The sequence below is a fragment of the Physeter macrocephalus genome, chromosome 7, assembly GCF_002837175.3.
Source record: "Physeter macrocephalus isolate SW-GA chromosome 7, ASM283717v5, whole genome shotgun sequence".
Classification (NCBI taxonomy): Eukaryota; Metazoa; Chordata; class Mammalia; order Artiodactyla; family Physeteridae; genus Physeter; species Physeter macrocephalus.
The window spans coordinates 150302449-150327434 of record NC_041220.1 but is presented as its reverse complement, the minus strand read 5'-3'; the positions used below and the strand labels follow the sequence as shown (position 1 = coordinate 150327434).

The 24986-nt window shown below is 45.6% G+C and overlaps 1 long non-coding RNA gene, 1 other non-coding gene and 1 pseudogene across 2 annotated transcripts; 1 reads left to right on the top strand and 2 right to left on the bottom strand.

The window, feature by feature from the left end:
- Positions 1 to 2189: 2189 nt before the first annotated feature.
- Positions 2190 to 9945, bottom strand: LOC114486643 (uncharacterized). Its single transcript, XR_003680745.2, has 4 exons — positions 9480 to 9945; positions 8874 to 9106; positions 5278 to 5419; positions 2190 to 3144 (listed from the first exon to the last, which is right to left on the bottom strand). It is a non-coding gene; the product is annotated as an uncharacterized lncRNA (long non-coding RNA).
- Positions 8913 to 9019, top strand: LOC112062078 (U6 spliceosomal RNA). Its single transcript, XR_002890543.1, has one exon. It is a non-coding gene; the product is annotated as a U6 spliceosomal RNA (small nuclear RNA).
- Positions 9946 to 10054: 109 nt separating the features above from the next.
- Positions 10055 to 11618, bottom strand: LOC114486640 (40S ribosomal protein S24-like; annotated as a pseudogene).
- Between the last annotated feature and the right edge of the window lie 13368 nt (positions 11619 to 24986).

The following is a 24986-nucleotide window of genomic DNA, read 5'->3' as shown; positions in this document are numbered from 1 at the left end:
GCAGTGGTTGAGAATCCACCTGCCGATGCAGGGGACGCGGGTTCGTGCCCCGGTCCGGGAAGATCCCACATGCTGCAGAGTGGCTGGGCCCGTGAGCCATGGCCGCTAAGCCTGCGCGTCCGGAGCCTGTGCTCCGCAACGGGAGAGGCCACAGCAATGAGAGGCCCGCCTACCACAAAAAAAAAAAAAAAAAAAAAAAAAAATGTCCCTCAGACTTTCTTGAAAACAGTGGATTAGGGACAAGCAAAGGGGGATTAGACCTACCTAGTTAAGGGTTTTCTGCAACAATACAGGCAGGAGACAGTGGATTGAAGTTGGGGGTCTGCAGTAGAAATTAAGAACATGAACGAAGTTGAAAAAAAGTACACACACACAAACCTATGTACACACACAGTATTTGGATATTTGAATCCAAGGAGCCTGCTGATTCTGCATGAGAAGTGATGCAGGAGGGGAGGAACGCTGGTGAGGAGAACGATCACTTCCATCCTGAACACGACGGAGTTTTCAGTGCCTACGAGACACATGCGCCACGTGTTCGGTTGTCAGGGCTGGTTCTCTGAATTCTGAGTTGAAGGCAAATGGTTAGCTGATAATCATGGGTCTGAGTTGGGGAGAGAGGGAAGGCTGAGAACAGGATGTGGCTGAGATGAAGGAAGGGGTCAGGTTTATAAGTACTGGAAAGAATTACTTGAACATCTCGTGTCCAAGGAAAGGAAGTAAAACTTGGGGACCTGGGTATCCACCAGGCTGGCATGCAACCAGATCAGCTGGTAGCCTTTTAAGGACGTTTATACTTCTTTAATAGCTTTCAGTATAATCATGATGCTTAGAAATGGGTACCATAAAGTACCTACAGAGTTATTGCGTGTGACAGATAAAATTACAATTCCAAGTGGCCTGTGCTTTATCCTTCTTTGACTCTATAACTACGTAACCAAATAGCGTTATTAGATAAAATTGTTATATTACTTTTCAGACTAGAAAATAAAAAGCCATACACCTTCCTCAAATCTGATAGACAACCCCAAGTTAGTGGTGGAAAATCCTTGCGTAGCCTTGATGAATCCAGCACAGCGGAGGTGTGATTCTGCGTAAAGTTATGAGGATGGATTGGGAAAACCCTCCAAAGTTCCTTCCAAGCCTAGGACTTTAAGAATTTAGGTCGTTATAGGTTCGACACTAAAGTAGGTCAGATAAGAGCAATCATAGCACTATTTTGGTTTCTGATGGAGTGAAGGTGTGGGGTACAGAGAGATTTCTTTTTTACCAGTTATCGTCCTGGGTAACTTAGAGTATAATAGATTTTCTAGTGTGTCCCTGGAAGATGGAAGCCTTTGATGAAATATCAGAAAAGTCCGTTCTTATCAATGTGCTTTGCAGAGGTGCAAAAGTCAAGACGGATTGGGTCAATCTAGCAAATAATTGGCAATACTATATATATATATATATATATATATATATGGAATACAGTATATATATTGTATATATATTAGGAATACAGTATATTGCGTTGGGTATACGGCATATATATTGTATATATATTAAGAATACAGTATATATATTGTATATTTACATATACAATTGTCATCCCTTATCCACAGGGGACACGTTCCAAGACCCCCCGTGGATGCCTGAAACCACGGGTAGTATCAGACCCTATATGTATTATGTTTTTTTCCTATATGTACCTATCTACAATAAAGTTTAATTTATAAATCAGGCACAATAAGAGAATATACAAATTGCCAGCATCACCACTCTTGTGCTTTGGAGCCATTATTAAGTAAAATAAGGGTGTCTTGAACACAAGCACTGTGATACAGCGACATTGATCTGATAACCGAGTTGGCCACTAAGTGACTAACAGGCAGGACAGAGAGATGATTCGCATGGATGGGGGGGCACTGTGGTAAGAAAAAATACTAACATGTGTTAATAATTTTCACAATCTATTTGTACTAGCACATACCCCATTAGAATTGTTTTATGGGAATCTAACACAATATTTAGTTTTATTCTGAACTGCTTTCGAGGCCAATTCTGGAATAATCATTTAGAAGAGCACAGTTTATATACAAGCTGGTAAAGGATCTCAATTCTGGGGAAAAAAAGGTACAAATAGCCCTTCAAGAAGACGATGAACTTACTGAAAATATTTATTCTAAAATGTTTGCATTTGTTGTAGAAAATCTGGAAAATAGAGAAATATGAAAAAGGAAGCAAAATTACCCTACTTTGAAAGACACAAAGGAAGCTTCTGGGTGGCTCCTTACCCTCTAGCTCTTGAAAAGCACTTCTCTAGACACCCCAATACTTATCTTTAATGTAGCAGAGTCCACCTTAAAAAATTATACTACTTTCAGAAATATGCACAAACTCCATAAGGACCTTACAGTAGAATAATTGCACGAAATACCTCCCTGCCCATTACATTCTCATTATTTTGCAATCCACTGCTACATAGCCTATCCATCTAACAAAACATTCTTGTCATTTTTGTTTTAAACAGTGAATACTTATTAAAAGACACTTGAACAACATGGATACTTTAAAGAAAGCTATTTTATATTTATCCAGATATTTACACTTTTGCTTTCTATTCTTTCCTTTTTCCATAACTGGGCTCTTAGTTGGTATTTTTTCCTTCTTTCTGCACACGTTTTATTTTTGTATTTTTTAGCATGTCTTGTGGAGTGGGTCTACATTTTCATTGTACCTGAAAATGTCTTTATTCCACTTTCAGTTTTGAAGGATATTTTCACGGGATCTGTAATTCCAAGTTGACACTATTCTTTCATCACCTTGAAGATATCTTTCCATTGCTTCTGGCCTCTTTGTTTCTTCTGGTGAAAAGTCAGCCGTAATTCAGAATGTCACGCGCTCGTGTATGATACGTCTTTTTGTTCCCTAGCTGCTTTGGAGATTCACTCTGCATCTTTGGTGTTCAGGAAATTGTGTCTAGGAAATTGTCAGGTGTCATTTCCTTTGTGTTTCTCCTGTTTGTGGTTTGCTGAACACCATCCATCTATGTGTCAACATCGTTCATCGATTCTGGAAAGTTCCCAGTTATTATCTCTTCGAATCTTCCTTCTTCTCCCATTCTTGTTCTTTCTCTTCTGACTCCAATAGAAAGTCTGCAAACTGAAATGCAAAGAGAAGAGAGACTGGGGAAGCAGAGAAGAGACCTTCTGAGGTCTGTGGGACAATACACTAGCTTCCCTGTGACTCACGTCACTGTTGACTTCAGAAGTTTTGAGGACAGTGTTGCGACTTCATCTTCAGTCAGGCTGGGGATCTGGCACTGGTAAGGCACCAGAGAGATCTCTGTGCTTTTCCGTGAAGTCCCCAGTTCTCTTAACCATGAGATCGGTCTCTCCACTTACCACCAGGATGCTATTTGGGGTGTCTGTTTGCTCTGTCTCTCACACTGGAGAAGTCCCCCCACCCTGTGACACTGCCTTTGTCTTTGGAGGGCTGCTGTCTAATACCCTGTGAAGCCCAGGCATGCCCGAGTACACTTTGCGTCAGATCCACTGCCCTGATCCCTACCTTCTGAAAGAGGCCGCCTTGAACCTGGGCGAGAACTCCTGGTATTTATCTCCTCTCTCTTTCCACCTCACCCACATGGGGCAGACTATCTCTTTCCTCTGCAGAGATTCTTGGGAAACACTTAGCAGGTGGTCGAAGTATGATACTGAGACTAGGACTCCCTCATATTTCCCATCGAACACGTCAGCCCCCACGCTTTAAAACTGTACTCCTCCTTCCTCCTTACCCTCACCTACAACAGGGTCTTCCCACCCTGACCACTTCCACAAAGATCAAAGCCGACGGGAGTCTTGTCTTTCCTGGAAGGAGCTTGCTACTTTTTGGAATTTCGTTTCTTGTGTTCCTTTGTGTTCTGAGCTTTTCACGAATCTTTTTTTATAATAAAAAATTATGATTTTTTTTTTTAAAGTATGTTTCAAACATATGTTTTGATTATGAGGATGAGAGTGCTGTTCTGTCCTGAAATGGAAGTAGGCATCCTAACAATTATATTTAATTCTGGTGTTTAATTAGGGGGAAATGAATTTTATTGTTCCCTAAGTAGCCAACCCAGATATTCATTACTTTGTACCAAGTTGTCTAAAACACTCGTGCATTTTTTTTGTGTTTCTTCTTGTGCCTCTTACTTTTATCCATCAGTCTCTCCGTGGCTGTTCTCATATCACACTGTTTAAATAATTGCAGATTTACACGCGGGATAATTCGTTTTCCCGTCCTCCACTGCTCTTCTTCCCGAAATTGCCAGGACGCTTTTGTACATTTATTCTTCCAGATGATCAGAAGAACAATTTTGTGACCCGACAAGCAAACCAAAAAATTCCATGGTGACATTCATTAGCTTTGTGTCAAACATGCATTCATTTTGAAAAAAAAAAAAAAAAAATAGCAAGTACCAAGGGGGAAAGGGGAAATGGGATGAACTGGGAGATTGAGATTGACATATACACACTATTGATACTATGTATAAAATAGCTAACTAATGAGAACCTGCTGTATAGCACAGGGAACTCTACTCACTGCTCTGTGGTGACCTAAATGGGAAGGGAATCCAAAAAAGAGGGGATATATGTATACGTACAGCTGATTCACTTTGCTGTACAATAGAAACTAACACAACATTGTAAAGCAACTATACTCCAATAAGAATTAATTTTAAGAATAACATGTAAACACTATTGAATAATCTCATCCAGAAACATACTGCATTTCTTCATTTATTTTGGCCTCTTTCTCTACACCCTCCATTACACTTTGTATTTTTCTTCATAAAGAATTTAGTTTTGAAAAAAAGAACAGTGGAGAGCAGAGAAATTTATTACGTGAGGAGTCAGCTGGACACATCTATGTGCCTAAGTCAGCCTTGGTGTAAAAGACTCAGTCTCCCGTCTGTGTTAACTGCTTCCTCTCCTCTGTTTAACCTTATGGTACCGTGGACACTTCTGCTTTGCTTTTCACCTTCTCACTGCAATCCCAGGCCCCATGCCCGTTTGTCTATGACCACTTTCTTCTTTTCATTGAGTAAATGAGATTTTTTTTTCTTACATTAGCATTGAATAACGAATCCCAATGGTCCATTTTCCAGAAATAGAAAAAAAAATTTTACCCCATAATACTTGAATATTCAATATCCTGATATGCATTTTAATAGGAAAATGGGGATGGCCTGGTAGTATACAACAGTTAGAATGTTCAAGACAAATGAAGAAAAATGGATGTGACTGTTACCTCCATGACCTTGTAAAATGTTGAAAGTGTAATTCTCCCTGAATTCCTTGCTGAAGATTATTGTTGATAAGGTCTGGCACTGAAGAAGAGCTACTGTACTGTTTTGCATTCTTGAAGGGTATTATCATGCACAAAGCAGGAGCTAAAGAATGGAAAAAAAAAAAGTTATTACCGAAGATCTCTGAGCTGACATCCACCTCTCAGGACTGACATAACATACACTCAAACGTGGATATCAATTAGAAACCACTGCGAAAATGTATTCACTAGATCTTAACTAATTAGAGACATATTAAATCACCCAAATTTGTAGGTCTGACCCAGCATCAATACAGAAATTTTCTCATGCTGTGTATGCCCCAGAAAGACATGTGTGCACCAGAGCAGACCATTTTCATAGCAAGGCTGGAGTGGGCTGGGTTCAAATACATAATCAAATTTTAGAGGAAGTGAAATCATTTTTAAGTTGCTGCTGTATACACAGAGAATTAACACCCACATTGTCGTAGAATATATATCAATGTTTTCAGGCGAGAATATATTTTTGTTTTCAATGCAAAAGGCCCGTAAGGTGTTATTTGATATGGTTAAAACAATAATCTTTTTCAAGAACTGCAAAGACGCCAGACTTAATTGGTTTCACATCACAGAGAAAAGTGCTGGAGAAGGAAATTGGAGTCAGAATCCTGACATAGATTCTGAACACATTGGGCATATCTGAACATAAGTAGAAGCTTCTATCTAGCTATCCAGGCAGACGTTTTATAGGTAGGGAAGAGATTTATCTTATGGAAGTGGATATTTTTTCTCAGTGCTTTATTCTTCTTTAGGGTAGAACTCATTCTTTCTGCCTGTTTTCATTGCTCTTGGCTTGGCCTTTTTGTTTCTTTCTACTCCTCAGCACCTGTGAGTGCCTTGAAGTTTGTTCTCTATTATTTGGTTATGTAATCAGTATCATAACAATCATGCAAATACTAAACAGCTGTATCTAAATCGTATCACAGAGGAGGAAACTGGCTACCCTCTTTGCTCTACAAGACTTGATTCCCTATAGGGGCCATCAGCAGACAGTTTCTGTAAAGGGCCAGTTAGTGAATATTTTAGGCTTTGAGGGCTGTAGAGCCTCTTCATAATTTCTCAGATCTACCATTGCAGGATGGAAGCAGCCACAGGCAACACATAAACAACTGGGCTTGGTTTTATGCCAATACAACTTTATTTACAAAAACAGCGGCAGGCTGGATTCGAACTAGTGCCAGAGTTTAGGAACCCTGCCCTAGAGAGAAGCAAAGCCCTCCCTTCCCCTTCCTCCCTCTTCTTTTTTTTTTTTTTTTTTTTTGATGAGGAAATATTAGAACCACGTTAGAACCTACAGACTGTCTTTTGTTTCAGGGCCTGTAAAGTCATAGGTGTAGAAGGCTGAGGCAAGGAGCGTGAATGATCAGATCGAGTTGGCTGTTGGACAGTAGGGCGTGCTGGTGACTGTGGCTCCCGACAGCGTGAGTGGCTGCCCAAGTTGAAAGGACTCTGAGACTATACAAAGTCGTGTTGCACATGTAGATGGCATGGGGGGAGGTAAATAAGTGTGTGTGTGCGTGTGCCCACCCTGCGTCCCTGTGCTAGGATCCACCTGGAAATGAATAAACACAGGGGCGCACTAGGGTGCCTGCAGGAGTCCAGTATCCAGCAGCCCGGCTCCCATCTCTGTATCCTCAGCCCAGATCTGGCTTCAGGACTCTGGACCAATATCCAGCTGCCTACCACGCATGTCCTCCTCAAACTCCATGTGTGTCAAAGACAGTTTGTCTTTGTCCCTGGCACTGCTTCCCTACGGAAGGGCCAAGGGAAGGATCCAGCAGTTACCTTTTGCAGTTTCTAGAGGCTGCCCTCATCCCTTACCTCATGGCCCCCTTCTCCTCCTGCAAAGCCGACACCATACCGTCTTCATCTCTCCCTGACTCTGACGCTCCTGCCTCATTTTTTCAATCCTAAAGACCCCTGGGATGACTTCGGGTCGCCTGGATAATCCAGGACCATCTCCTCCTCTCAAGGTCTTTGCCCTGATCCCATCTGCAAAGCCCCTTTTACCATGTAAAGTGACGTATTCACAGGTTCCAGAAATTAGGACTTGGACAATTTTATCTCATTCGCCACACTTCCCAAGCCCGGTATTAATTAATCCTATGAAGCCTAGATTGTGCTTATCTTTAATATCCCTCGAGTCTGCTCTCTTCTCTCTGCTTTTATGTCTACAGCCCTGGGCTTCATCCACAACCTCAGCTCCTGCCACCTGGATTTGCCCCTGTAGCTTCCTAACTCATTGTCTTTCTCCAGCGTACTTTCCATCTGGCTTCCAGTGGGTTTCTCTAACATTCCAGCCACTCACATCGCTCTGACTTCCATCACTCTGCTGAGGGAAGTTCTCCCAAGTGATGCCCTTGGCTTTCTATGTCCTGACTCTTCATCTGCGCTCTGAAGGTTGGCAGCTTCCAGCCCTACCTGCAGCCTCACCCACGAGTCTCTGCTGAGTTTTGCTGGCTCACACTCCTCTGTCTTTGCTTCTGCCCTTTCTTCTGTCTGGACCACCCTTCCCACATTCTTTATCCAACTCCTCCTCTTTCAACAAAACTCCCTTCAATATTGTTTGTCTTTAGTAAACCTTACCGAACCCTAATTATTCAGCTGCCCCTTCTCAGCTCTTCACCCCACGGGGAAGGCATGTGCTTTATTAACGTCCCTGTTTGCTTTCATCCATTTGTTCAACAACGAGTGTTGACAGAGTGACAGGGAGGGACCCGCAGTGGCGTGCGTTGTGGATTCTCTGGCTGGAAACCCTCCCTCCCTTAGACTGGCGTCCAGTAGCAGACTTGTCCCGCATCCCTGGCCCCCATGTTGGTCAAGGGCACCTCCACAAGTGCTCTGGCTAGGAAGGTGGGGTGTTTCCTTCACTCTCTCTTGCTCGACACCAGCGTAGAATCGATCTCTTGGTACCATTCCTCCATCTCCTGAAAGTTCTTCTGCCCACCCACCTCCCTCTATGACCATGACCACCGCCCCACCTAAGCCGCCTTGCTCATCCTCGGGAAGACGGTTCCTAGATCCACTCTGGGAGCAATTATGGGAGAGATTCTGAAACCTGCAAAAGCCATCCCCCTGCTCTCTTGCTGTTACGCTTGAAGCACTTGTCACAATGGCCCTGTGACACTGCGTGACATGGGCTTCCACTCTTGTTCCAGCTTCATTTGATGGAACACTCTTTCTCACTCTCTTGGCCCCCAGGCCTTCAGTCTGGCTCTCAGCTCCCAAAGTAGCCAGGCTCTTCCTGCCTGGTGTGAGAGATAACCGGTCAGCTCGGGCGCCATAGCAAAGCACCATGGGTTGAGCGGCTTCAACAATAGAAGGTGATTTCCCCACAGCTCTGCAGCTTGGAAGCCCAAGATCAACGTGCCAGATGACTTGGTTCCTGGTGAGGACCCTCTTCCGGCCTTGTAGAGGGCCACGTTCTCACTGTGTCCTCACACAGTGGAGGGAGAGAAGGAGAGAACTCTGTGAGACATTGATCCCATCAAACCATGACTTCATTTAACTTTGATTACCTCCCGCAAAACCCCATGTCCAGATACAGCCACGTGAGGGTGCCCGCCTCGGCAGCACGTACACTAAAATTGCAACGACACAGAGAAGATGAGCATGGCCCCCGCGCAAGGATGACTCGCAGATCTGCGAAATTCGTGAAGCGTTCCATACTTGTACTGGATGCCGTAGGACAACCCTTGTTCCTTCGTGGACCCTCCTCTTTGAGGCTTGCGTGCTTAAGGATGCCAGACGACTAAGAAATTTAAAAATAAAGAAGACCGTCATTCATACCATTCACACCTAAAGAATTTTATATGTTTTGAACATGAACTTCTCCTGCTACACAGAAGTAACAATATGGTAGTCAGTTTTGTATTTGGAAATGTATTGGTAGCAGGGATGTTTTCACAGTTTTCAGAGATTATGCATTCTTCATGAATACTTTTGTACGGCTGCTTGAAAATATGCATTTCCAAACTTGCAGTATAGGTGTGAACAATGTGAAAAACAAACAAACAAATACAGTCACATTACAGCGATATACAATCCCGTATGAATTTGGTGGGGTACAAGTCATTCCTAGCGCGTAGCTTAGACAGTTAGCCCACCAAATATCGTGTGCTCACCTGTATTTCTTAGACCACCATGTAAGGAGGTGGCACCAGGTGACTAGTTTTGCCTGATGAGCTGTGATCTGGAGGCACACATGTCATTTCCAGGTGCAGATGGCAAGTAGCCAGGACTGGTCCTCCTTCTCTCTCTTCCCTGCAAGGTGTTTCTGGAGGCCACATGTTCCAGATAATGTAGCTCCAGGGCACAGGGAGACCCCATGACTCCCATCAGACTGTGATGTAAGAACTGGAGCTTTGCTTTGGGAAGACCTAAGGGGTGGGATAGGGAGGGAGGGAGGGAGGCTCAAGAGGGAGGGGATATGGGACTATATGTATACATAGAGCTGATAGAGCTGATGCACTTTGTTGTACAGCAGAAACTAACACAACATTGCAAAGCAATTATACTCCAATAAAGATATATATATATATATAAGAAATGGAGCTTTGTAGCAATTTGCTCCTGATATTTTATGGATTATTTTTTTAGCAGCATAACCTAGCTTATCCTGACTAATACATGTCTCAAGGCCTTTGACATGCTGACACCTCCACCCAGAATGTTCTTTGCTTCTTCTCCTCTTCTCCTCTCAGTTATTGTTTGGGTCTAAAGTCACATTCTCTAGGTTTTTTCCTCTGTCCTCCCAGCCTTTCTCAGGCCACCCTGCTTTACTTCCCCAAAGCCTGCACCTTGCAGGATGCCTTCTCTCTTGTAACCACGTATCTTACTGCACTCTCTCCTCCCAGCTCCTAGCTCATTGCCTACACTTGCTTGACCCTCCATAAATGTTCAACTTCTTAGTAGCATGTGCCCAGAAAATACTGAGCGGATGGACGCAGGCATGAATGAGGGGATAAAACATGGTGATTCTGTGGTCTAACCACACATCTGCTCGGGTCTGAGTGGGGAGATCAGAGTGTGCACCTTCAAGTCAAGTCAGCACTTTCAAGGCCACAAAAGCCATCCAACTTGATTGCAGGTAGACCTTTTTTTTTATTTGCAATGTAAAAGATCTCAGCTTATTAATCCTCTCATGAAAAGGCTGCTCACATCCCCACAGATACAGTCACGGCAGAATCTTTACTCGTCTTGTTGCCAAAACCAACCTTGGCCTTTGCAGTCCCCCTGACTTTCTCCATTCTGTTCTTGAGTTCCTTTCGCTGTTTTCTGGACGTCTTTTTCTTCTCATACGGGCCTTGTCTTGCAGCCTGGGTTTGGGCTCATTCTTCTCCAGGTAATCCAAGGCATCGTAAACCATGTCAAAGCCACTTGTCTTGCCACCATCAAAATGGGTTGTGAATCCAAATACCAAGATGACATCTGGTGTGGTCTTGTATATGAATTTTGGCTATTGTTCCCCCAAATTTGTGTCTTAGGTCCTGTTGCCTCCCAGGGTGAAGGACATTGATGCCCGTTTGTTTCCGCTGAAGTAGTCGGTCGGTCATGAACTTCCTGGTCCTGGATAGTTACGGTGTCGTTCATGATGGCGGCTGATCTTCAAGCAGCCTGGGAGGACCAGAGCACGGGTAGACCTTTGGAGGGATGGGATTCTGAAGATGGAGGCCCAAGTGAGGAGAAATAAAAGGCTGCATTCCGTCTAAGCCAAGGGGAGGGGCGCATGTGGCACTTCCATGATTTCTGATCCTATAAAGGAAATCACTACGTATGCACACGGCTTTACCACAATCCCTATGATTATCATGTTTTCTTAGGTATCTATTACCAGAAAGGCAGGAAAATGCCCCGCGTTTCTCACACTTTCCTCCATCACCGTGACACCTCCGTGCATGCCTGAGTGTCATTCAGTTGGCTTGAACCCATACCCGCTGAAGATGAAACCAGCAATTACGTCACCCCCGGCTCCGCAGAGATCACCCTTGGTTTCTGCTCCTCAGCCAAAACATACACTGGGTCTCTCTTTGCTTTTGTGCTGTGGCTGGCACGTCGCTGCCAGCACCACTGCTTTCTGCCCACCAGCCGTGAGATCTCGTGACGCCCTCGACACATTCCTTTGGTGTCTACCAGTGTCCCCCAAAGCGGAGATAATCCAGCCTGAATGTGCACTGAGCACTGGAACGGCCCCCTGGGTTTGGCCGGCAGCCCCCGAGCAGACCTTTTGTATCTGAGTCCCTTTGACGGACAGGCGCTGCGGATTCCCGGGACCCAGCTCCCAGAAAGGAACTCAGCAGGGAAGGCGGACTGCTAAGTATCCTTCCAACCTGAAGGGAAAAAACACAAATGAGAAGAGCAGGAACTGGGGCAAAGCTTCTGGCAGAGCTGATGCGTTTTCGTGGGAGAACAATACCCGGTTACGGGGACGCAAGACCTGGTATTTCGCCGCCGGCCTAATTAATCAGAGGAGGACCAGCCCGGGCACGGTGATGCCAGTTCCCCACCCCACTGCTGCGGGTTTTAACTTTGGTCCTGAGGTCTGAGGCTGACGTGTGATCCCAGGGCTCTCGGGGCAGGCGTGTGATCCCCGGGCAGTGTCACTCTATAAATAACAGGCTGTGCTGGGAATAGCAGACTTCTTCATTCCTCCCGCCAGAGACGACCTCTCAGCTCCTTGGGGGTCAGGACAAGGTGCGATCCACAGAAAGGTGACAGAGAGACAGAGAGGGACATCACGTAGTGGATTGAAGAGGGTCCTCTCCCAAATTTATGTCCCTGGGAATCTCAGAACGGGACCTCAGTTGGAAAGAGGGTCTTTGCGGGTGTCATTAGTTAAGGGTCTTGGTCGGAAATCATCCTTTGCCCTCAGTTCGGTGACTGGTGTCCTTATAAGAGGAAGGAAAGGGAGGTCTGGACAGACGTATTCACAGAAAAGGAGAACAAGCAAAGACAGAGGCAGAGATTGAAGTGAGGTGGCCACAAGCCAGTCAGCACCGGGGATTGTAGCAGCCACCAGAAACCAGGAAGGACCCTCCCCTAGAGCCTTCACAGGGAGTGCAGGCCTCCGGACACCTTGATTTTGCACTTCTGGCCTCGAGAACCGGGAGAGGATATGCACTTCTCTTGTTTACAGACATGCAGGTGGTGGTCATGAGTGTGGCAGTCACAGGAAACACACACAAACCCCAATGCTGGCATCTTGATGACACCAACACTTCTTCCCCAGGTCTTGGCGGTAGGCTGCCTTCCAAACTGAAGAACTGAAAGAGCCACAGAGGCTGTTTCCTTTCTGCTGAACTTGATTTTCCTTGAAAATCCCAAATATGGTCCGTACCCCCCATCACTGGGATGCTGCCAGAGGCCCTTGAAATCCTTCAACCGTTGGCACAGAGACGTGGAAATAGAATCAGGGGCTGGCAGAGCAGGAGGGTTGAACTGCCTCTCATTTGTTTTTTTTGCATGGGAAAGAACTCAGATGATCCCATGCAGGACCCCGGGGTGAGAGCAGATGATGAACAACACAGAGCTGAAAATAAGCTTGTTTTTCACACCACCCTCTTGTTTTTATTTTATTTTTTGTCACAGAACCACGTTGCGACAAAACCAAGTTTAATTACTTCACACCTTGCACCTCAAGGTATGTGATTACTTGGAGAAAAAAGAAAATCTAGGTCCTGCTGTGCCGCCCACCCTGGACAGGCACCGTGGTTTTTACAAAGGTCCATCGACGCTCTTAGGCTCTGAGGTTATCAGGGTTCTTTTTATGGACGCTTGTCCGTGCCGGGGACCCGCTGAAGCTTAGTGCAGAGTGCGCTGACTGGGGAGACCGTGGTTCTAAGCAGGAGCCTTTGCCACGCCAGCTTCCTCCGGGGTGAGTCAGTAATCACGGCAGGAAAGCGCGGAGGGGGATTATGGCCTCTCCTAGGGGACATTCAGAGCCACACTGCCCATAACAGTATAGACATAAAGTGGAGACATCTAGGAGCCTGAGACGTTCCCTACCATTCAGGGCAACAAGTTTCTGCAAAGTGTGAATGTTAATGGTACAACCAAGGTTAAAAACAGAAAACAAAGACTTGCTCAGGGTGGCCCAGAGACCACACTCAGCTCCTGCAGTCCCTGCCGTATGAGCCCCTGGTCGTTTCTCATCGTGGCTATTTCCTTTCTTCCAGGCCTGTAGGATCCTATCTTTTTGACTCTACCTTTCTTCTGATTAGGTCAGGCCCACCCAGCGTAGTTGATGGACTCAAAAGTCAACCAGTGAGGAGCCTGGTCAACAGACTGGCATTCACATCGTTGATCCTCAGGCTGAAACAAACAAACAGCCACAAAACAACAGCAACACCCTTCTGTAGGAATAAAAATTACGGAGAGATGGAGAGAAAAGGGGTAGTGGGTGCACGCAGACAGTCCTGGGTTTGGAGCCTACTTCTTGGCTTGCGTGCACAAGTTACCCCACCCCCTTAGCCTCGGTATTCCTTTGTATGGGGGTAGAAATCTAACCACAGTATTATAAAATAATGTTTGTCCACAGTAGCCACGCGGTGGAAGCAGTCCAGCTGTCCATCGACAGAAGAATGGATAAGCAAAACGCAGCATTTATAAAATTCAACCCTAAGAAGGAACTCCTGACACAGGCTACAGCATGGGTGAACCTGGAGGATATCCTGCTCAGTAAAATAAGCCAGACCCGAAAAAGCAAATATTGTGTGATTTGACTTCAGTGCAGTATGTAGAGGATCACATTCATAGCCACAGCAAGTGGCATGGTGGTTGCCAGGGCTGTGTGCAGGGGTAACGTGGTATTAGTGTCTAAGGGGTATGGATTTTCAGTTTCGGGAAATGGAAAAATTCTGGAGATGGACGGTGGTGATGATGGCACAGTGATGTGAATATACTTAATGCCACTGAAACGTACCCTGAAAAATGGTTAAGCTGGTCCAATTTATGTTATGTGTGTTTTTTACCACAACTTAAAACTACTAATAATAATAGGTTAAAAAAAAGAAAGAGAGAGTGACATTCACCATATTCACAGGTCCCACGCATTCTCAAGAGGAGGGCACTCTACACCAGCAGAAAGGGATCTCGGGGTACATCTTAGACGTCAACCTCCCACACCAATAAGTGCGTTCACGAGGGCTACCCCAGTGGGCCACTGGGTCTCGTGGAACTGCAGATTCCCTGGGAGACTGGTAGTAGCTACCTCAGGGGAGAGGAAGCTCAGTGAATATCCTCAGCCAGCGAGGGTCGTGCCTAGGGTGTCCACTCCCCTGAGTGTGCGGACCACACCAGCCCCCGGTGTAGCACGCGGCCCTACCCTTCCGGCAGAGATAGTCCCATGCAGAGGGACTCCCGTGTGAAGCTGGCAGCCCCGTCATACCGGCCCGAACACTTGGAGTGGATTTACCGCCGGGTTACCAAAGCTCTATCGCGTTCCCTGAGCTCACCCGGCAATGTGGTGTCTGACTCTTTTTTTTTTTTTTTTTTTAATTTTTATTAGAGTGTAGTTGCTTTACAGTGTTACAGCCACTATGGAAAACAGTATGTAGGCTCCTTAAAAAACTAAAAATGGTTTCTGACTCTTGGTCTAGACAAGGGCCATGGGATTTAGGATGCACTCCTTCAGTCCAGAACTCCTCTGGAGACCCCCGTGGCCGTGTTTTTCCACCGATGGTTTGCAATCGATGTAACCAGTTAGATGGGCTGCTTGATGACACGGCTGGAGGAGCGGAAACGCATGTTGGAAACTTATGGTTTGAACTCTCATGGGGAAAAAAAATGCTTTGTGCAGAGCTTGACGGTTTAATTCTGAGACAAAACGTAACCTATGTGCAAATATGAAGCGTGGGAGATGGTGCCTGATGGCTGAAATGTCTTCTGGACCCCCCATGTGCGCAGGTTCTGCCTGTCTGTCTCTCCCTCTCTGTCTTTTTCTGTTTCTGTGTCTCCCTTTCTGTTTACTGATCTCTGTTTCTCGCTTTGTCTCTCTCTAGATGAACCACATCCTTTATCTTCAAAAGGAAACTCTATAGGAGGGTGCTGCGTGGAGTCTTGTTCTCCCCTCTCAACCTACCCAGATTTCGGAAACCTTTGCAAGGCTCTCCACGAAGCCACAGCTGGTCCCCCCTCTGGTGAACTGAGTGGTTAGGGTTTGAACACGGAGGGCGTCTGCTTCAAAGTCTTACCGGTTTGCTGGGCACCCTTCCTGATACGGCATGAATGCTCAAATCTTCACTGGATTCACCGCCTGCCTTCTTAAGAGTGGGCTTTACACAAAACGCGTGATTATCCATCTCCCCCCATTTTTCCTGGGTATCATTTGCTCGTTGCTCTAGGTGCCACCCCAGAATATTGGCCTTTTCTCCCCGGTCTCTTTGCTCGCTGGACATTTTGACCTCTGTCCCCCATGGAGCCACGTTTACTCTGATTTGTGCCCTGTTCACCACGTTACTCCCCCCGGCTATTAAGAGCCAGCGTGCCTCAGACGGGGGGTCCTTGAAGCGGGCTCCGGCCAAACCTGCGTCGGGTCTCTTTCTTCTGTTCCCTCCTGCCGGCCTGTGTACCTTCCCGGTGCAGCTCATGGAAGCCTCCGCCGAGGGGCGACGCCCAGTGATTTTGCCTCAACTCTCAGACCTTTGAACGCCTTCATCCTTGCAAAAAAGAATGACAGTGCCTTTGAAAATTCAGTAGAAAGAACGTTTCGTTCCACCCTGAGATCATACTAAGATTGTATCTCCCGGGAGGTGTCCTCACATATACCCCATGAGTGTTTTATGGGTAGGAATCCTTGTTTCCGGGGAGGATGGGAAGATGAGGCCAGCATGAGAAAATCGCTCCTGGGGAGTGTGTCTGGATGGGTGTAGCTCAGGTCAGACACCTGTCCCCTGACTTGGGAGAGGAGGGAGGGGAGGAGCTGTCCCCTTGGGCTTTCTGAGTAGGACAGAAGCACCTGGACCTACCTTCTAAAGAGCTGACTCAACATGGGAGAAAGTCCTTCCTCACAAAGAAAGTCAAGAGCAGGTAGATGGATCCCTGGACAGCTCTGCCCCAGGAGCTGAGACCAAAGACGACAAAGACATGAAACAGTGTGAGCAGGTTGCCTCACGGAGAGACCTAGCAGGGCGGGGTGACTGGTGGGTGCTGTAAACGGGGCCAAGGTCACAGCCCAGAGTCTGACCCGCCGTACCGTGTTGCCCCCCGGATATTGCAAACGATTTTGGAGAGCATTCTTTTAAGCAGTAAGTGATAAGAGACTCTTAATTCCTCAATCCAAGGCATAGAGGGTTTAGGTTACCAGTGATTTCGGGAGACACAAGGATAAATCCTGCACTTTCTGGCTTTAGGGGCAGTCAGTCTTGTGAAGATTAGAAGGAGCTGAATTCAAACTACTGGGCTCTATGCCCCCCATGAGGGAGGGACCTATTAGTTTGCTAACTTTTACAGAACGTGGTTGGTATTTCCTTTGTACAGCTGTTGTGAGCTTTAGGTGTGGTGAGAGCTTTAAAGAATATGGCACAGCATATATATTCAACACTCTCGGGTCGTTAGCTGAGTCTGGTCTCCCAAAAGTCAAAAGGCACACTGATGACAGAAGGAGTGAAATCTGTCACACGCGTTCTGTTGAGTTTCTCTGTTTTTGATGATCAATTTAGCGGTAGAAAACACCGAAAGGGACAAGAGTCCAGTGGATCTAGGCATGTAGATGTGACCTTCCTCTTATTTTAGGATTGACTTTTTTTTTTTTAACATTACCTCCTGGCAATTTATTATCAAACGGGCACATTAATGCCTTTCACACATGCATACTGATATGGATGTGCTTATATACATACACAGGGTCCTGCATGCATACACATATGTACATATTGAATTATTTGTAAGGTTGTTACTGAACCAAACGTGGGTCCACTTTCCCGCGCACAGCAAAGCCAGTCTCCTGAGAGCACGTTGTGGTGAAGGAAAATGCAGTGTTTACTGCAGGGGCCAAGCAAGGGGAACAGGCAGCCCATGCTCAAAAGGTCCAAAGTCTCCGATGGATTTCAGGGAACGGGTTTAAAAGACAGGGTGAGGGAGGCGGGTTGCGGGCTGTGTGATCAGCTGGTGGGCACTGTTCTGATTGGCTGGCGGTGAGGTCATCGGGAGTCTGCATCCTCGACCTTCTGGCTCCAGCTGGTCTGGGGTCTCCGTGCTGGTGGGCAGCACGCAGTTAACTTCTTCCCTGGTGGAGCTTTCAGTATCTGTGAAACAGCTCAAAGGACGTGGCTCAGAATATGATCTATAGTCCTTGAGGAGGAATGGAGTCCTTGGCTTTCTTTAACGACTAAACTATTATTAATTTATTTTGCTTGATCGTTTTCCTTTATTTCTTCATTTCTCACTGCTATGATTAACTGTGTTCTTTGGAACTCGGGGAAGGCCTAGGAGGCTAAAGTTTTTCTACAAACAAGGGGCAGGGGATGGAGTGGTCTGTACTGGGAAGGCCCCAGAGGCTCCTGCCCATCTACAGGTTGAGTGGAATTACTGAAACCTTCTCTACATCATCATCTACAGAGGGAAAGTCCAGGACTAATGGGCTCTAGTATAGTTGAAACCGTACTGGCTGGGAGTCAGAGGGTGGGTCCTGTTTGAATCTGTGCCATTAACTAGTTGTATGATGTTACCCATGTCACTCAACCACTCTGGCCTCCAGTTTCTTCTTCCGCATAATTAGGTGACTAGTACCCCTGATCACTCGCACCCCTTACAGTCAGTATGTTTATGGATCTCTTAAGACAATTAACCTGGGCACTGAACTCGGCATACGGTCTGGCTCCCTGGAACACTGATACCCATGCATTTATAAAGCTGAGGGCACCTGAGGGTGGGTGTGTTCAATTCATTCTGGGATAATTTTGTCTCAGTCAGCATGGGCTGCCATAACAAAACACCACAGACTGGGTGGCTTCACAACAAACTTTTATTGCTGACAGTTCTGGAGGCTGGAAACCTGAGATCAGGGTGCCAGCACGCTTGAGTTCTGGTGAGGACCTTCTTCCTGCTCACACGTGACCACCTTCTTGCTGTGTCCTCACATGGTGCAGAAAGAATTCTTCTTCTCCTTCCTCTTTCCCTTCCGCTTCCCCTTTTCCCTCCCTTCCTTCCCCTTTTCCTTCCCCTTTTCCTTCCCCTTCCCCTTTTCCTTCCCCTTCCCCTTTTCCTTCCACTTCTCCTTTTCCTTCCCCTTCTTCTTCCCCTTCTCCTTCTCCTTCTCCTCCTCCTCCTCTTCTCCTCCTCCCTCCTTCCTCCCCCTTCTCCTGCCCCTCCTCCTTCTCCTCCTTCTTCACTTATCCCATCCTGGGGCTCCACCCTCATGACCTCATCTAAACCTAATTACTTCCCAAAGACTCCACCTCCAAATACCATCACATTGGGGGTTAGGGCTTCAACATATGGACTTGGGGAGACACAATTCGGTCCTTAGCAGTAGGCATGCTACTTCTCCTGGGAAGTACTGCTTTGTCACTCAAGTGATTTATAAATATAAGCATTTCTTTGTCTTAATATCAGTGTCATAATTTTGAGCCCCTACATTGACTTGCATACAACAAGGCTTTGGCGAGGTTACTGCAGTCCCCTGACGTGGAGTGTTTATTCAGCGAAAACTCTCCAGCCCTCTGATGTTCTCTGAGAGCTAGCTGTGCAGAGACAATGGTCTGTATTTCATACAAATAGAGACTATTTCCACCTTTTCTTGTTTCTGTGACTCTGAGCCAGCGGACATTCCCATTCTGGAATAGCAGGAGAGTAACTTTTATCGTCTCTTTCGTTGTTTCGATTACCCTGGGAAGCTCATTCCCAGTTAGCTCAGGTGGACACTCGGGGTCATTTATGAAGAAAGCCTAAGTTCTCCCCCTGCCCCAGCCAGTTTCTCTTCTTTTGTCCACGGCCGTGGAGTGCATTTATTTATATTGGCCCAAATCAGTAACGATCCCTGTCACTCAGCAGGATCAACAAAACAGAGCATGAAACCCTATGCTTTGTGACATCAGCTCCATATTGGTATTTTTGGTATTGGAAGAATAGCATGCTACCAACAACATATGAATAAGCATGAGAAGTCTGATAAATACTTACAGAGTTCACAGGGATGAATGAGGATGACTTACCAGAACAAATAGTCCTCTTTCTAGAAGACCTACAATGGAAAACGTCATCTATAGGAATCAGAAGCACAGAAATCTTTTCTTTCTTACGAGAGCAAAACTCCTTGGCATCACTTCCCATACCCTCTCCCATGTTACTTCTTTGCAAAAAAAAAGTGTGATTTTTGTCTGAAACAATCACTGGGGAGAGATCAGAAGAAACTTGCAGAGCTTGAAATCTCACAGGAAGAAGTGAAACTGAGAAGCACTCAAGTTCATTTGTTTTTAAAAACAATTACTTAAATACAATATGGGGAGAAAGCATTAGCATATTTAAACTTGTATTCTGCATATGTAAAATCTTTTAAAGGGAGAACAACCTAGGGATTTTTTTTTTTAATGTAATTTGACATATGCTTTATTGGGAAAGAATCACACTATTTGGTAATTACCAAAATTACTACTTCTCAAATTCTCCTAATTATTTCACATAAAACATGTCAGTCTGGTCCCATCTTTTAAGCAGAGATTTTAAATGTTTTCGTAGCAAAACTGTGCAGAAAGGAGCATGCTTCCCAGAATGTAATCACGGAACATTTCAAGGTAGCAGCGTCCCTGTAGAACACTGACCCATCTCCCAGTGACTGAGAGATCTCCTCTCGTGTGCCACGGGCCTTGGTAGCTCTCTCCTGTTACAGCTACTTGTGTGTACGTTCTCAGGGTCCTGTGCTAGGCTGACTTACATAGAGGTAGCCTTTTCATTTTCACAGCTCTGTGGTAGAATTTGTGTACGGTGCGGTGATAGGGAGTACTCACCATTTTAAGGCAGGGTAATGATAATGTTTCCACGAGGATGACAAAGAGCCCATCTTGCTTGCGTAACTACCCTCCAATACCTAGTAAACAGGCAGACTTCCTTCCCCAAGTGTGACAGAGGTGGTACTCTCAAAGTCGGTTAGGGTTGAGGATACGGACGGAGGACATAGCGGTGGTCCTACCATCTGTCAGCTCATCGGTAGATCGGAGTTTGCTGTTCCTGCAACAAGACGCTGACACAGTTCTTTTTTTAAAATTTTTATTGGAGTAGAGTTGATTTACGACGTTGTGTGAGTTTCAGGTGTACAGCAAAGTGAATCAGTTATGCATACACATATATCCACTCTTTTTCAGATTCTTTTCCCATACAGGTCATTACAGAGTATTGAGTAGACTTCCCTGTGCTGTACAGTAGGTTCCAATTGGTTCTCTATTTTATATATAGTAGTGTATATATGTCAATCCTAATCTCCCAATTTATCCCTCCCCACCTCACCCCCTGGTAACTATAAGTTTGTTTTCTACATCTGTGATTCTATTTCTGTCTCATAGATAAGTTTCCACCCTCATGACCTCATTACCTCCTAAAGGTCCAATCTCCAAAACCCATCACATTGTGGATCAGCGTTTCAACGGATGAATGTGGGGGGGACACACAAACATTCAGTCCATAGTAGCATGTAAATGTCCTTTGTGGGGAATTGTCTTGCTCCCATTGCATGTAAACTGAGTGCAAAGGTAGATCAAGTTGGGACTTCCCTGGTGGTCCAGTGGTAGAGAATCTGCCTTCCAATGCAGGGGACGTGGGTTCGATCCCTGGTCAGGGAACTAAGATCCCACATGCCACAGCTATTGAGCCCGCGCACCTCAAAGAGAGAGCCTGCGTGCCACAAACTACAGAGCTCACGCACCCTGAAGCCCGTGCGCTACAACCAGAGAGAGAAAACCCGCACCCACAACTAGAGAGAAACCCAAGCAGACCGCACGCCATCACAAGAGGATCCCGCATGCCTCAACAAAGATCCTGTGTGCTGCAGCTAAGACCCGATGCAGCCAAAAAAAAAAAAAAAGAAAAAGAAATATTTGAAAAAGACCTATTTTAAAAAAAACAAAAGGCTGATCAAGTTGACCATCTCCCTTAGTATGACAGTCTCTAGGTCCATCCATGTTGCTGCAAACAGCAGTATTTCATTCTTCTTTATGGCCGAGTCATATTCCATTGACATATACGTTTCTTGGCACCTGCTAGGAGCTGGGCGTGACACTAGGTCTTAGGAACATAACGGTGAATGAGAGGCCCCTGTTACTTTCCACTACAGGATACAGCCAAGTGAGCTCTACGGTTCAGAAGAGAAATAGGGAAAGTGAAACGGCAGGGTGTTCAGCGACGTGGAAGGAAAATGGGAGAAGACAGGATATGCTGATGGCAGGAAGAATTTGCAGATGTGGGTGTTGGAGGTAGGAGTGAGACTGGAAGGCATGGGGGTGAGGCTGAGGGTATTTCAGGCTAGAGGAGCCACCTGGCGGGAGCCCCATGATGTGAGAGGCACAGAAATAAATGCCGCGTGGCTGGCGGGGGTGAAGCGGGCAGAGACCACGGGAGGCAGAGGCGGCAGGGGAGGGGAGGCTGGGCGGTAGCAGGGACCAGATTCTCAAAGTCATGGTATGGGCTTCAGAGCTCATCCTAAAAGATAGGGGAAGATGTCAAAGTCATGGTCATGATCAGATTTCTCTTTGTAAATATTCCTGTATTTTATTTATTTATTTATTTTTGGAGAACACAAGGGAAAAGGTTAAGATTGGAGATACAGGAAACTAAGTAGGAATGACAGCCTCAGGTAAAAAGGTTCACTGGAGAACCCTGTTGTTATTTGACACATGCTGTTGTCACCTGGCAAGGGGAGCCATGAGATTCTGATTCTATTCCTCAAGTACCGTCTTCTGACCCGGTTTTAATCCTCGGTTGCAATCAAAACAAGAAGCTGCCCTCCATCGGATGGCCAAAACCGGCATTCCTGTTGACCCACCAGAGGCAACGCCACAATTGTGAATTTTAATCCAAATGATCCAACAGCCATCTTCACGTTGAAATTTACATGGAATCAACATTAAAGTTTACCTTTTTAAAAGTTACACCGTTTAGCATGTCATCCAGTGTTCTGTTGAACGTGATCCATTTTTTAAAATGAGAGATACTTAATTCCTTGTAAAGTTTGCCTTTACAGTCATGCTTTAATGAATGAAATTTATATCCATGAGATGAGTTATATGCAAGTGTTTCAGATTTTTATCTTTTCCAACTGGACATGTGTCTGTATCAGTTTGGGTTTTGGCTGAAAGCGAAGGAAGCTCATTTTTCAATTTGGTAGAAAGATTATCAAGAAGGTTCATGAAATCCATGTGAGGTTGGAGGTCAACACTTGGGATCGGGGGTAACCAAGAGATCTCTAGAGGTCTCTGGAAGCCTTCTCTCCAGCAGACTGGTCTGCAGTGACTGTGCTTTGACCATCCATCTCATCCTCGCCATGTGCTCAAGAAGTGATGTCCTGAATGGAGGGGCTTAGGTCGAATGCCCACCTCTCAGGAAGAGGGTACATCTGTCCCGTTCGGTTTCCTAAAAGGGAGATGGTCAACTTGATCAGGCTTTTGTTGTTTTTAAATAGGTATTTGTCGAATATTTATTTATTTATTTTCCTTTTTTTTTGGCTGCGTCGGGTCTTAGCTGCAGCACATGGGATCTTTGTTGAGGCATGCGGGATCCTCTTGTGATGGCGTGCGGTCTGCTTGGGTTTCTCTCTAGTTGTGGCGTGCGGGTTTTCTCTCTCTGGTTGTGGCGCACGGGCTCCAGGGTGCGTGAGCTCTGTAGTTTGTGGCACGCAGTCTCTCTCTTTGAGGTGCGCGGGCTCAATAGCTATGGCATGTGGGCTTAGTTGCCCCGTGGCACGTGGGATCTTAGTTCCCTGACCAGGGATCGAACCTACGTCCCCTGCATTGGAAGGCAGATTCTCTACCCCTGGACCACCAGGGAAGTCCCAACTTGATCTACCTTTGCACTCAGTTTACATGCAATGGGAGCAAGACAATTCCCCACAAAGGACATTTACATGCTACTATGGACTGAATGTTTGTGTGTCCCCCCCACATTCATCCGTTGAAACGCTGATCCACAATGTGACGGGTTTTGGAGATTGGACCTTTAGGAGGTAACGAGGTCGTGAGGGTGGAGCCGTCATGACGGGATTAGCTCCCTTCCAACAGGAGACATCAGAGAAGACAGCTGGCTTCCTTTCTCTGTCTCTGCCATGTGAGGATGCACTAAATGAAGCAGGAATAGGGGCTCATCAGACCCTAGAGCCTAACCGTGGTAACTCCCTGATCTTGGGCTCCCCAGCCTCCAGAAGTGGTAGATCTTAAGAAGCCAAAATATGGCAACTTTCCACTGCATGTTGCTTTGCCCATTCAAGATTGTTAAGAACTGTTGGTTAATCAGACATTCAGAGCCTTTGGTGTAGATGCTTTCCTAGTTATAATATCTGTCTCAAGTAAGGAAACGCTTCCTTGACACAAGGCCGCAAGTGCATGTGTGGATAACTATACTGTGGGTATGGCCATACAAGTCCTCTTATGTCAGGGAAACTGCCTAAACGGGGCTGGTTTGACTAAAATTTGTGGTAGCTAATCGTGACATTAGCCTCTCCTGGTGTCAGTTGAAATACAAATACCTATTCTTCTGTTGGCCCTGGGGAGCGTAATAAGATTTAAGAGATAAAATGCAGTTTGCCGGTGGGTTAAGTTAGTTATTTTGCGTGGTACTGAAAATGTAAGTACATTTCACCTAATCCATTACCTCTGGCGAATCAGATTACATGTGACACCTCTCCTGGGTGACAAATGGGTTTATAAAGTATTACTCACACAGCATAATGGTAATCTGTCTGCTTCATGGCTGGAACCCAGGCACTCCATTTTTCTGTAACAGTTCTAATTAATCATTTCAAAGCATCATAATCCATGTAAATACTTCTTTCTCAGTGCAAGATAAATAAGGTATCAACTCTAAGGTAACAGTACTTCCCCCCAAAGCTGTGATGGGATAGAAAAAATAATCAACCCTTCCAAAGCTCAACAGATCTCAGGGATATGAAAATATTCACCGGAGATTATACCATTGGACAGGTTCTGGTTTGTAGACTGAAATATCTCTTTGAAAGTTCTACTCAGTTGAGAATCTACTCAGTGGTTATGCCTCTGGCATATATTCCAAAGGAAGCTGGGAATGTTTGATTCCTTCATTTTCAACTATCTTCCACCTAAATTGCAATAACAGGATGCTTTTTGTAATACATCTCATAGGTTTGGCCAAAAAGTTCGTTCGGGTTTTTCTGTAACCTCTTACAAAAACCCAAACGAACTTTTTGGCCAGCCCAGTATTACTAGAGTACAAGTGATATTTCAGTGCTTATAGCTGAAGTGGCAAAGCTAGTTTCTACCTCAGTATTCTTATATTTACCATCACCCCGCTCCACAAAACTGCGTGCTCTCTAATTCCATTTCTAGACCAATATTTTCAATCCTATTTCTGTAAATGATGGGCAATTTCATAGACACAGAGTTTTCGGCTCCATACAAACACTCGGAAGATTATAATGTTCTCCCAAAGGTGGTCTTTCCTTTAAATGGATGAGGTAT